General features: G+C 39.7%; 1 pseudogene; it reads left to right on the top strand.

Annotated features, from left to right (window-relative positions):
• LOC104290393 overlaps nt 1-13297 on the top strand; it is a 28427-nt pseudogene extending 15130 nt beyond the window's left edge.
• The last annotated feature ends 1457 nt before the right edge of the window (nt 13298-14754 follow it).

Genomic DNA, 14754 nt, shown 5'->3' on the forward strand with positions numbered 1-14754 from the left:
CTCTTTTTCCCCTGAGGGTCTTGCATGGTACTGAGCAGTGTTTGGTAGATACTGGCCAGGGCCCAGCACAGTGCCGTAAGTTGTGCCTCTCTGGAGTAGCCACAGCATTTTCCTTTTAAATATTCTATTACTTTATCAGGGTCCTGGAGTTGTTCGAGGGTGAAGTCCCAAACCATTGGAGTTGAGAAATTCTCTAGATACCTGCCCATGTTCTCCCACATGCCATGCCACCCCTGACTATCCAGCCTTGGGGCAGATCTCTGGGTGGTAGACTTAAGCAGTTGCTTAACCCTAAACAAGATCTGAAAAACATTCAGCAGGCATAGCAATAGAAACATGCTGGTTTGAGCATCCCAAGGATATTCAAAGTTCTCAAGAGGTGTCATATCTGGCCCAAAGGAGAAAAGGGAGGCAAAAGAGCTGGGGAAAGTATCTCCCCCTGTTTCTCCCATAGATTGGGTGATATTATTAATAACTTTTGAGAGATGATAACCAAGGTATGGACAAGACAGCAATACTGCATAGACACCCCAACAAAGCCACTTCAATAGTGATGTTATCATATCATAAGCTGATATTGCACATGACAGCAAAATTATAGCCCTGATCCCTCTCCCCGAGATAACAAACAGCATCACGGGGAATACATAGAGCATATAAGAATTTGCAAAGCACAGCCACGCAAACAAACGAAGTAACATTGTAACCAGCAACTATCTAACCAATATGGGAAATGGATACAAGAAATTTGTTATTGCAACCCTTCAGGCCCCACATTGGGCACCAAAAAAGAACTGTCATGGTTTGGCCTCAGCCAGCAACAAAGAACCACGCAGCCGCTCGCACAACTCCCACAGTCGTGGAAAAAGAAAACGACAGGGCCAAACTCGTGGGTTAAAAGAGTGCAATTTAACAGAACAGCAAAAGGAAAGACAAAAACGTGATTACAGTACCGACCAGAAGTGCACTGACCAGACCCACACCACCACAGCCCATGGCAACTGCTCTCCTCTCCCTGGCTAGCTCCTCTTATAGCTTGGGCATGGGTCACGTGGGATGGAATACCTGCCCCCTGCCAGCTCCTGGGGAGATTAACCCCATCCCTGCCGGAAACAGGACAGCTTCCCACACCTTCTAAAAGCTCAAGAGCCTGATAGCCAGGTATACTCACATTTATTTTTTAAACAGGGTGGATATATTATGTTACATCCTTACATAAATGTGAACCTGGGCATATTACTTGCACAGCTAGCTAGCACTGAGGAAGCTCCCTTTGCTCATTTGTCATGTAGAATGTTGCCTCCAATGCATGTCCTCCAGAAGGAAGATCTCAAGCACTGTGCAGGATAATCTGTTACTGGTTGATTTAAGAAGCTAAATTCTGAGAGAATGGTAGGATTTGGAGAGGACAAGCTCTTGCACCAGTATGTTCTCCTTTCTCTGTAGGCTTGTTGTTAATAGCAGTTAAGGTGTTGGGTTTGATCATGTTGAATTTTGTAACTGTTGTGAATAATCCTCCCTCCAACTAATAATGTTAGAGCTGCAGGTAACAGTTTTAGCTGGGGTTAAAACCAGAAATAAATTAAACAGTTTGGAAGAGAAGCTGCTTCTTCAGAGATTGAACTAATCCTTACTATTTTACTTGAAATTTTTTTTTTCTTTCTTTCAGGGTGTTACACGCATTGACTACACAGACCTGCCTAGCAGAATGGCTACTCAGGCTAGTACTCTGTATTCCAATAATCTTTTTAAACTCCTAAAGGCTATCAGTCCTGACAAAGAGAACTTCTACTTTGATCCAAAAGATGAATTTGATTATGGGACTCTGGATCATGTTATTAGGGGAACTGTAGTAATGAAGGTAAGTCAGTAAATATTCTCTTCTTAATTTGTGAGTGCATACTTTTACATTTATCAGTGCTGTCTCTTTAAAATGCATTCAAGGATACTGCATGCCAACAGACTTTAGAGGTGGCTTGGAAAGTGTGGGTAATTGTGTTTGTATTCAGCTGAATATTTCTCTGTCCCTTCTTGTGAAGGGAAACCTCTTTGCTGTTGTTTTCTTGTCAAGGTTAAACAAACACCTGATGTGTCTACTTATTGAAAATTAGGAAAAAAAATTAAAATTAAAAGATTAAATGTGATAAAAGCGTAGTTATTTAAAACATTTTTGAAACATTACTACAGGACCAGAAAAACATTCTTCCTTTATTTTTTTTTAAAATAAATACATATTTCTGTTCTTATAAGAGTAACTTCAGGGAAAAAAAAAAAAGGTGGAACTAGAATATGCAGGATAATTTAAACTCTATTAGGAAATAATAAAATACAAACTTGGGGCATGGGCCAATATGGGCTCTCCTTGTGCAACTATTAGGAAATAATAATCTGCAGTTTAATAAGAGGTATTAATTTCTGTTGAGTTTTGCTGCATAACATTGCCAACATTTTGTAATGCTTATCAATATCTACTCTGGAGGAGGCTTGCATTGACTTCAGCACTCTCAGACCACTAAAGTGGCATGTGCAACCTTTTAGGTCTGGCAGCCCCAGCAGTTGTTCCTCTAGAGACCTGGAGAAAAGAAAGAAATATCTGGAACCTTGCTGAGGTCTGGGCAGGCTCTGATCACAGTTCAGATCTGTAGCAGACCTTGCTTTTTCCAAGACCCTATTTTATTTTGGATAAATGTTTTCCATTTAAGGAACTTTCCCTCTTTGTTTTGGTTCCTGCTTTCAAGCCCTGTGCTGTGTTTCTGCCAGGTGCTCTTGGACACCTATATTAAATCCTGTCTGAAAAATGTGTAAACCAGTATGGTTAACTTGGTCTGGCTGTACTGTTCATCCAGCCTTGCAAACTTTTCCTGATGCAGGGAAAAAGGAAGATGTTCTTGTGGCATGGCTCTAGGGTCTTAAGACTTATCTGAGTTGCAGGATTAAGAAGAGTAGGCTCCTCTAACTGTAAAGCATGTGCCATGTTAGGGATAACTCTAAATATCTCTTGTCAGGATGGCAAGGTGATTTTCCCAGCACCTCCACCAAATAACATTCCTCAAGGAGCTCCTGTGAAGCAGAAGACTGTAGCAGAGCTGGAAGCAGAAAAAGCAGCTACTATTATACCTTTTAGAAAAACTGACTAGTGCATCCGTATACACAGCAGGTAGGTAACTTCCAGAGTTGGAGAATCGGTGTAGTGTTCCTCGTTTGGCTAATACTTTTCAGTGACTCCTCATTTTACTCATTCAGTTTAATAACTGGCTGGTGTATCCTAGTGCAAAATCAGTGTAGTGTAATAATTGCTTTTGAGAGCGCAAAATAAAATTTTAAAAGTTTAACCAAAAGTATTAACACTTCAAACAGTGCTGACTCATACTGCGTGCATGTATGTGTATTTGGCTTTATTTAAATATCAGTAAAATACTTAAAATTCTGAAGGACTCCTGCTTGGGACTGTGCCCGTACTTTGCAGCAGAATCAATTTTATGCAATTGCTTTCTTCAATGTGTTGTATGAGACTCAAATGCCCACAATCTACTGAAGTATTTGGAACAGGACACTGCCTTGACAAATAAATATTGGCTCTTCCTGTCATTTGGTATTCTGTGTGCATCAGAACTTTTGCACAAGGTAATTAATGAATTGAGTATTCTTAATGTTAACCTCTGTTCTTCATACTCTGAGTCTTTTAAGTAGTATCTCAACATGATTGTGACTCTTCTACATTTTTGCTGTGGAACAGGAGTGTGACAGGAGTAGGTAGACAGTTGGGGTAGAAACCTATCTTTGCTGCTTTGTCTGCATGCATAACAAAAATGTCGGTATTATATTTATGGAATTATTTTCTATTGTAAAATAACCACTAGCACTTAAAGAGCCTTGTAGTTGACAAAGATGATCTAGCTGATCTTGAAACAAGTCCATGCATGAAACTCCTTTTTGCTTTTAGCTCAATACTGGACTCCTGTTGTACAGAGTTAAAATGTAAGAAACAATTGAAAAGTTATAGAAAAGTTTTGCTATGCTTTTCTTCTAGGCTTAGCGAGCATGTTAGGACTGGGCATCGTAGCTCCTAATACTGCTTTCACACAAATGGTGACAATGTTTGGCCTAGCTGGAATAGTGGGGTACCATACAGGTGTGTGACTCCTGCTCTTCACTCTCCACTCATGTCAGTGACTAATGCCATCTCAGGTAAGTAACTGTCATACAACTTCTTGTTTTCTATTTGAAATAAACACCACTCCTTTTACTTGTACTTTAGACAAAAGTCTGCTGATTATGCTTTTAAAATGCCAAAGAGCCTAGTACTACTTTGTATCTCTAAGTTGTCCTTGCTATTTGTGAAAGTAACCTGGAACATACTCTTTCCAAGAGTATGTTTTTTCAAAAGACAAGCAGATGTTGTGCTGTGTGTTTTTTTATTTTTATAAGTAATTTTCAACTTTTAATCTGTTTGCTTTAAAGTTTGTTTTACTTGGAGTGCTGCAGTCTCTCCTTTCATACAACACATCTTTCCTCCCAATACATCTTCCCCCCCCCCCCACTGTGTTTTGAGGAGGGGGGGAAAGAAAAATTTCCTAAGTGACCTGTAAGATTCATAACCTTATAAATATGTAATATTTTATATATGTGTGTGTGTATATATGTGACAGGTCATGAGTCTGATCTATTTTGACTACTAAAAGCAAAATTTCTTTTATCAAACAAGTACTTGGAGGCTGAATCTGTGATTGAGGCACTGTACTTGAAAACTGCATTCATATACTATTCTTTTTTAAAATGTTTATATTGCTGAAAAAGATCATGGCAGTCTTTGTTTAAATAGTAATGTGTAGAGCAGGGGTAAAAATTTGAGTTGACTGGTAATTTTTTTCACAGATGGAAGAAAACTTGCTCTAGGTATAGAGCCTTTTAAGGTTCAGTAACACTTTTTTCCCTTTTAAATAGGACTTACTGCAGTTGGTGGACTGGTATTGATGGGAGGAAACTATCTCCCTGAAAACACTCCTCAAAGTCTTAGCAGTGCTTTCAACCTTTATCTCTTCATTCATACCTGTGATATTGACTGTTAGGTTTGGGTGGTGTGTGTTTTTTTTTTTTTTTTCCTGAGGCCAACTTAAAGCACTTGTGTAATTCTTTTAATTCTTCTAGCTCTTACAGTGTGTAGATTCCATAAATATTCTGGGAATAGGATCTGAGAGCATCCATCAATAAAGGAAAAAACCCACACACACTCACCACCCCACCCCCCAAATTTCATGGTAGTTACTGTATCTGGTTCACACACCCTGTGGTGTAACCTTTTTTAGGGAAGCATTTAAACGCGCATTTTTCTTTTACAGTATCCTTTGTGTGAAGACTATATAAAATAGTTTTTTCCTGTATATCCCAAGATATCACAGCTTCATGAATAAAAAGATGTGAAAGTGAGCACTGTGACTTATAAATATTATTTTTTGGTAGAGTAGACAGGGAAAAGAGCATAGTCATAAGCTAAGCTGTACCCTATAGTCAGTGGAGAGTATGGAGCCAGAGCAAGTCCTTCAGGCTTTCATAAATTCTCTCCAAAGGTTAAAAAAGACAGAATCTCACCCTGATTACACCTTTGTTTCCTGGTGGTTTTCCAGCTTACTAGCTTTTCAGAGGCTTTATTTGTGTCAGTTGCTAAATTTGTCTGGTAATATGGTTTAACCAAACATTTCTCTTATAGCTTGGCGTATGCTTAGTTTAGATTTTATTTCTTAAGAAATGTTGCTTTCTTTTGGTCAGGTAGGTTTCTAGTTACACAGAGAATGCTGGATACGTTCAGATGTCCCACAGACCCTCCTGAGTACAACTACTTGTATCTACTTCCTGGTGGTGTATTTGTAGGAGGCTACGCAGCTGCTCTCAATGGTGGCTACAATATTGAACAGGTAAGAAGATAATTTTGTAGCTCTCAGCCCGCTGTTCGCAGCAAGGTATGCTTCTTCACTGCTTATTCTGTTAAGGAGTAAATAGCAAATTAGCCATGGTCTTTTAATCAGCTATGTATTCAAACAAAGCCAATATGAAGTTGATTAATTTTAAGCTTGTAATCATACCTCAAATGCTGAATCTGCAAATTTTAAAAACTTTAATCCATTCCCCCCCTCCCCGAGCAGCAGGTACTTTTTTCTTTATTGGACAGTTTTTCTAAATTACAGCTTAAATATTTAGAGCAATTACAGAAAACAGTCTTTGGTTTAAATCTTTCTGAAAGTTTAACTTGGAATGACAGTTAAAGTAGGTATGACATCTGGATGGGATGAGAGCACAGAGGGATGTACAGGGTTCGTACCTATAGCACCTTTTATGGCAGATGGACTTCTGTTTGTATTTGTTTTAATAGGAAGAAAAAACAATGTGTATTGCTGCCTGTGTTTGGAAAAAGTGAATCCAAGCATAGCTTTTCATGGGGGCTTGCAATACATTGAGTTTTTTTTAGTTATCTAGACATGTATAGCTCAGTTCATTTAAGCTTGTTTATACTTTTTGAATACAGGAGTTTCAGATGCACCATAAGCCAAATTCCAAAACTATTCCTATAACGAACAGGACAATTTAGCTTTGGGATTGTACTAAAGGAAAACTTGCTTCTGAACTCATGAGGACAGTTGGCTTGATGCAAGTTTAGTATTCACAGTGCAGATAAACCAAGCTCATAAAGCAGGGAAAAAGTTTTAATAGATATCACACATTAATTGGCCAAAATCACATCCCACACAATTTCTCCCAGTCAAGGGTTTGACTTCTACTTCAGTTAAGAACAAGCCATCTGGTGACTTAAATGCATTCTGGAGAAATCTGCCCTTTTTTATAATAATCAGAAAGATTTTGATAATTATTATGTACTTTGTGCCTCTACTTCATGTATGCATATTGATGTTTTTCTTATTTTAAAGGTGATGTATCTGGGCTTAGGCTTATGCTGTGTACCCTCACCTGAATTGTTGTCGCAGATGTCAGGTGAGTGGCACTTGGTGGTACCATAGGTATGTGTACGATACTATAAACTCATAATATATGCTCTATATGTATATTTATGCAAGCTGTATATACACAAAATATTGTATAGGTCACAGGTGAATTGACTAACTTAAATTTATGGCTTGCTTATGTTATTTTGCAAGTATGTGAACAAAGAATCGTAACTCTCAGGGCTCTTATTAATGTATCAGGATTTGGTAAAGAATAGAGAGACTGTTGGAAAAGCAGGAGCACATAATCTCTGTTAGGGAAACTGGGTATGTAGAGGTGAACGAACTTGCCCAACTTCTGTTCAGTTGCTGACTGCTGCAAAATTCACTTTTTCACACTGCTTTCTTAACAGAAAATGTTGAATTTCATATTTAATGAAGCTTCTAAGAACATGATATGCTTTAATCTTCTCTCTAATTTCCATGATATCCTCATTGCATAAAATACATATGCAGCTTTCAGTTAAATGCCTTAGCAATTTCTAGTGTAGAACAAATTTTTCCATTGAAACAGGTGTGTGTGCACATGTATTTGTTGCACACTGAACCATGATATATCAGTTTCTAGCTGCACAGATTAGTTGTGTTTTGTAAGACTTCCCTCCTGTCTTCAACTCTCAATAGGTTTGACGATTGCTAAACGCATCCAGATTACAGATCTGCCTCAGCTAGAGTCTGCTTTCCATAGTTTGGTTGGTTTGGCTGCTATGCTCACCTGCGTAGCAGAATACATGATCGAATATCCTTACTTTGCTACTGATCCAGCTGCAAACCTCACCAAGATTGTGGCGTACCTTGGCACATACATTGGCGGGGTGACTTTCAGTGGCTCTCTTGTTGCTTATGGAAAACTGCAAGGTGAGACCTTACATTCAGAACTGAGTATTTTTTTAAAGGTTCACCACCCCTCATCCCCCCCCCCCCCCCCACCCCCCCCCCCCCCAAGGTTTTGCTCTGCCTTTAGACTACTGCATAATTGGAAAGAAACATTGTATTTTGCACCAGGTAAAAGTTTATATGTTTAACTTTTATGAGTGTAATTTTAAAATTCTGTTCTTGCTTGTGTACAACTTTAGTTATGAATGGTTTTGTCTTCAGTGCTTGGACATATTATTGCTATTAATTACCAAATCACATAAATTTCCCTCAGTTCATCTCATGTAGAAACGAGTGTTGCTTTAGTGTTGTGAAGACACTGTACCTGACTCTATTTTATTGAACCTTTGTGATTGCAGCCTCGTCTTCCTGAGCAGACATTTTAATTGAAACCCTGGTGTTGCTGGACTCAGTGAGCACCATTAATATTTATGGGATTTTGTTCTTAGCATTGCAGGCTTCATTTTAGGTAGGTAGTTTTGCAGGATCAGTTAAGGCTGACTCACATTAAACCATCCAATCCACTATCCATTTACCTACTATGCTGTGTAAGCTGACTCGGGCAGGACACAGGAATGACCACAAGACCATGGATGAAAGGCAAAGAACAAGTTTAATCTCAATACCTCGCAAATCGGGGAGTCTCCGCAGCAACGCCTGGGCAGAAGGATACAAGCAAGGGATGCAGGCACTGCAGGGCGGGAGAAAGTCCTCGTTAGCAGGAGCGTGCGAGCTCTAACTTGCTGTTCTCGCTTGCTTTTCAAGGGTTCAAGCAGGCATAGTTTTCCACTGTGCTTTGATCTTCTTCAGCAACAGGGCAGTGATCTCATGTATGCTAGATAAGGTGTCCCTGAGTCCATCCAAGGCTTACATTATCTAAGTGCGGATATTCTTGCAAGCACACAAGGCTGAACAACAATTAGTGTGATATGTGTGTTGTCCAGCACCCCAGGTGCGAGTCACTTGAGCGTGTTTACAATTCTCCTCGCCAATCTTCTGTTATATTCCCACATTAGCAAACTCCATGCCTCTTACTGTTTTACTAAATATACCTTCTAAATTAAACACTTGCTAATTCCCGATTCTTATGCACCTGAAGGTTTCCTTAGTGCATTAATTTTTGGTTTTGTAAGCACACAGTTTTTGAGAGACTGAGATAGCTGGAACTTCTTAGTACAGGTATTAAGAGTTTCCTGTTACTAATCTTGTTATTAGCTTGCAATAGTTCCTTTGGGAAACATCTGTTTGCTTTCTTCAGTGTTTGAGACCAGCCGTTGAAGGAGGAAGCGTGATGAATGGAAAGCTGTCTTTTCTAATAATCTTTTAAAGGCTTTGTCAGTAGAAAGAAGAGAAGAAATAAATGAGTTACTACTTAGCAATTATTTTCTTTCTCTTCTCCATCTTCCCTTATCCACCCCTCCTAGTGATTTGTGCGCGTGTCCTTGGTGAACTTTGCTGTCTGTTTCAGCCCGTTCTCCTGGTCTTTTTGGTGTGGTCTTGTCCCGTCCACCCCCACCACCACCCCCATTGTCATATCAGCACTATAATAATAAGCTTGTCTATACTGTTGAACTAGAGATAGCAGGTCGCACACTTTGATCAGTTCATTCTTTCTCTTTAACTCAGCTAAATTTAAATGAGACACTTGGTAAGTAAATACTTACACCAAAAGTAACAGAAAATTATTTTTACTCTTTTCTGTGTTGTTTTAAAGCCTAGGGTGAAAATAAATACTTTTTTTTTTTTTGTCTTTTTAAACTGAATTGCACATCCTCAAACCTTTCTTCCCTTCAAGTCTCTGCCAATGTGGGAAGCTGTGGGAAGTCTGTGTGACTGAGGGTACTGGTGAAACTAAAGCATTTGAAAGCAGGAGTATTTTATATTTGGGGTTATCTGTGTAGTCATATTTTTCTAAGCCTACAGCTTTTGAGAGACTGAGATAATACCTATACTAAGAAGTTTGGGCTAAGAGCTTCATGCGCAGCATGCAAAGACTTGGGGCCAGAATTTAAGTAAGTTTAATGAAGAAAAAAAAAAGCGCCTTTCAAGAGGAAAAGAGGTCTTTGATTATTCTGAAACATTTAAGAGAGATTAGGAAGTAAAACGAGTTTAAACAGGAATATTTGAGAATCTAAAATAAGTCTGAATGTGTTGCAGTACTTAGCACAAGGTCTTAGCTTCAACTAACTTGCTCTATCTTCCGCTCCTCTTTTTTCTTTTCTCCCCCCCCCCCCCTGGGTTTTTAAGTAACTTCATATTTATTTTTTAATGCTGCAGGCAGACTGTCATCTTTGCATGTTCTTAGTTGTGACTTACACTGAAGTGTGTATTTTCTTTCCTTTTCCAGGGTGTCACTTTAACAGCAGCTATAGGAGGTGCCGACATGCCTGTAGTTATTACTGTCCTGAACAGTTATTCTGGGTGGGCTTTGTGTGCTGAGGGTTTCCTACTGAACAACAACTTGCTGACCATTGTTGGTGCACTCATTGGCTCCTCTGGCGCCATCCTCTATTACATCATGTGTGTGGTAAGAAGTGAAGAGAAATTGTATTCGTTTTCAAATTAATGAGGAACCCTATTCAGCATGTTTGCTAGGAAGATAAGCAATCAGAAGACCAGACTGCTAGGTGTTTAGAGACTAGAAAATTCTTGATTAAAACTTGGACTAGATGTCAGTCATCCCTCTCTGATTTGGAGAGATACCTACTTCAAAACTGAGGAAAGCCTTTGCATTGACTTGGGCATTCAGGATTTGAATCTGGGCTCAAATAGATATGATTACTTGTGCTCAGCGCTCTTTTTACTCATGTCACTCTGCAGTGTTGTTAAATTTAAACTAAACTTAAAATTTATCAGCAGGAGATATTTTACATGATGATTTCCTTTAAAAAAACCAAAAAACAAAAACCCAACATATTTGGTTTGAGTAGAGAGTAATTTAAAGTTTGTTTTTTGAAGTATAGGGAAGTGTGTTACTTTCTTCAGAGCAGCTATTTTGAAGTACCACGGGGTGGCAGCAGGCTTCCATTAATGCATTGCTGATACTAACGTCTGCCTCAGCAAACTTGAGTTCCAACTCTCTGTGTAATCGTATTGCATTATTAGTAATAGTCTCCTTTTTTTCCTGGAACATTTATACAGAAGTCTCCTGTCTTCCTGTGTGTGTCTCCTTTTTGTTTTTGAAGATGGAGGGCTAACGATTTAAAGAAAACTGTTCACAGTGCAACAGCTGCCAACCTCCTGATTCTCTGTTGTGTAATTCTTTCATTTCTGCTCTTGTGTTCTTGTATGATCAGTGTTGCTATTCTCCTGTCCTGTGCTTACATGTTGAATTGCTCAAGAACTTAGAAAATATCTTGCAAAAATTGTGTGTATATACATATAAATATATATCCACACACATATATATGATGACCCCTGTCATCAAACTGATGGGGTCCTGAGGGAGCTGGCAGGTGAAGTTGCTAAGCCACTTTGCATTTTCCATTTGAAAAGTTGTGGCAGTGTGGCAGTACAACAAAGTTCCCGCTGACTGGAAAAGGGGAAACATAGCCCCCATTTTAAAAAAGGGAAAAAAGGAACACCCAGGGAAACTACAGGTCAGTCAGTCTCACCTCTGTGCCCAGCAAGATCATGGAGCAGATCCTCTTGGAAACTCTGTTAAGGCACATGGATAATAAGGAGGTGATCAGTGACAGCCACCATAGCTTCACCAAGGGCAAGTCATGCCTGACAAATTTGGTGGCCTTCTTATGATGGGGTTACAGCGTTGGTGGATAAGGGAAGAGCAACAGACATCATCTACCTGGACTTATGCAAAGCGTTTGACAATGTCCCGCATGACATCCTTGTCTCTAAACTGAGGAGACATGGATTTGATGGATGGACCACTCAATGGATAAGGAACTGGCTGGATGGCTGCACTCAGAGTCATGGTAAATGGCTCGATGTCCAAGTGGAAACTAGTGACAAGTAGCGTTCCTCAGGGGTCAGTACTGCGACTGGTACTATTTAACATCTTTGGCGACATGGATGTTGGGATGGAGTGCACCCTCAGTAAGTTTGCAGATGATACCAAGCTGTGTGGTGCAGTTGACACGCTGGAGGGGAGGGATGCCATCCAGAGGGACCTGGACAGGCTTGAGAGGTGGGCCTGTGCAAACCCCATGAACTTCAACAAGGCCAAGTGCAAGGTCCTGCATGTGGGCTGGGGCAATCCCAAGCACAAATACAGGCTGGGCAGAGAATGGATTGAGAGCAGCCCTGAGGAGAAGGACTTGGGGGTGTTGGTGGATTAAAAGCTCAACATGAGCTGGCAATGTGCACTCACAGCCCAGAAGTCCAATCATATCCTGGGCTGCATCAAAAGAAGCGAGGGAGGTGATTCTGTCCCTCTACTCTGCTCTTTTGAGACCTCACCTGGAATATTGCGTCCAGCTCTGGAGCCCTCAGCACAAGAAGGACATGGACCTGTTAGAACGGGTCTGGAGGAGGGCCACGAAGATGATCAGAGGGCTGGAGCACCTCTCCTATGAGGAGAGGCTGAGAGAGTTGGGGCTGTTCAGCCTGGAGAAGAGAAGGCTCCGGGGAGACCTTACAGCAGCCTTCCAGTAGCTGAAGGGCGCCTACAAGAAAGCTGGAGAGGGACTTTTACTAGGGCATGTAGTGATAGGACAAAGGGTAATGGCTTCAAACTGGGAGAGGGTAGATTTAGAATAGATATTAGGAGGAAATTTTTCACTCTGAGGGTGGTGAGGCACTGGAACAAATGCCCAGGGAAGTTGTGGAGGCCCCATCCCTGGAGGTGTTTAAGGCCAGGCTGGATGGGGCTTATGAGCAACCCGGTCTAGTAGGAGTTGTCCCTGCCCATGGCAGGGGCGTTTGAAATAGATGATCTTTAAGGTCTCTTTCAACCTAAACCATTCTATGAAATATGCATTCTTTTATAGCTCTGCCTTTTAAGAACAAAAAGAGAGCAATATTTGCTGAGGTGTTGGGGTTTTTTTTGGTGTGTTTTTTTTTTTTTAATTTTTGGTGTTTTGTTCTTTGCTATGGGGAGATGCTGTGATCTCGTTACATGTGTAATCTGTTAGAAGCTGATGTTTGGCCATTGCTGTTTTAATCTGGGCCTCCATTTTAAGGGGCCTGTTTTAAGAAGTTTTGAGTTGAAAACTGGCAAAACTTCAAAAGTTTTATTTGTGGTCATCTCCTCTCCTTTGTTTTTTGTATTTCATTTTTAGCTGATAAAAAAACTCTTGTCTTTCAGGCTATGAACCATTCCCTTGCAAATGTGATTCTAGGGGGCTATGGTACCACATCAACAGCTGGTGGAAAGCCCATGGAAATTACTGGAACCCACATGGAAATCAATGTGGACAATGCAATTGAAATGATAAAGGAAGCCAATAACATCATTATTACTCCAGGTAAGACACTCTTGACTCATACAGCAAGATGTTCAGTGGATGTATTATTAAAAAAAAAAAATTAAAAAAAAATAATTACCCAAAACAAAACAAAAGCCCTGTAGCATATTTTGCAGTTGCAACATAGCAGCAGCATGTCACATGTTGACTGGGGTTGTGAGATCTATTTTTGTTCACAGTTTAGTCATCATTCGTCTGTGTATAAATGTGTGTGTCACTTCATTTTTCCTTGTGTGTGTCTCTTAAAACTTTCTCCTATTTACTTAGATTTTAAATTCTTCAGGACAAAGGCTGTCTTCTGTAAATTACATTTACAGTTAATAATGTGTACAGCTGTTGTGGTGTGAGTTTCCAAGCACTACCACAGTACCAATAATAAAATATCTGTCCCTTAAGTTCCTGAAAGAGGATTTTGTTTATGCATCTTGTCTTTTTCTGTTAAAATCTCTTACAAGTCTGTGTTTTTGTTTAATTCTTCTTTCAGCAGTCAGTTTTATGCTGATCTCTCAGAAATACTAGCTGGAGGAATATTTTAGTATTATTAACTTATAGCCAAAAATCTAGAAATTTCATGCTTTAGTATAAAAGGTATATCTACCTCTTACTATTTCAGGGAATTAAGATCCCTTAGACTGTTCTTAAATTTGGGTTTTGGAAGTAGCCCCAGCAGTTGGAGAATATTTTTATTTCTTCTTTCTTTGTTTGTTTGTTGTCATGCTGAAGTTCAGCTAAAAAGAATGGCTTTAAAATTTAATACTACTTTACTGTAGCAACAAAATCTTACTTTTTTTGTAAGATAAGTTAGCTAGCTCCTTTAGATACATACGCTCTGCCTTTAGATATAGTGGTACTTTTCTACAAAAAAAAAATCAGTGAAGTTTTTTGAAAAATAAAATTTCAGTTTAGCTTTTTGTATTCTGTTCAAAAGAACAGTTAACAACCTTTTCTGAAGGTGGAGTTTGGAGAACTCTTTGAAAGCAGTCACTGTTGAAGATTTTTACTGTGCGGAGTAATCACAACAGCTGACCAGTGCAGGGAGAATAGTTTTTCCTCTATGCTTGTAATCAATGGTGAGAGAGAACAGGCCTAAATTAACTGCTTCGCCTCCTAGAGAAACCTCCATTAAGGGGGATTTTTTACTAGGATTAAGTAGCTTTATTTTATTTTTTTAAGTCCTAATTTCCTAAGGAAACTGACCCCTCTGCTTGTGAAACTGTTCAGGAATAATTAAAGGGGTGCGATGATGTCGTGGTTAAGACAAAAGAGGATAACTGCTTGGCTTGCTTAATTGCAGCACACGTTTCACATTCGTGGATAACCTGTGCAATAGTGTCCATGGTCAAGTCCACCCCTCGGTCACGAGCCCATCTGCATGTCGCATCTTTCCCTTGATGGCCTGAAGCGTCATGGGCCCACTGAGCTAGGAATAGTTCACCCCTATGTTGCCAGTCCAGATC

Source organism: Charadrius vociferus, unplaced genomic scaffold (genome assembly GCF_000708025.1).
Source record: "Charadrius vociferus isolate BGI_N301 unplaced genomic scaffold, ASM70802v2 scaffold1167, whole genome shotgun sequence".
NCBI lineage: Eukaryota > Metazoa > Chordata > Aves > Charadriiformes > Charadriidae > Charadrius > Charadrius vociferus.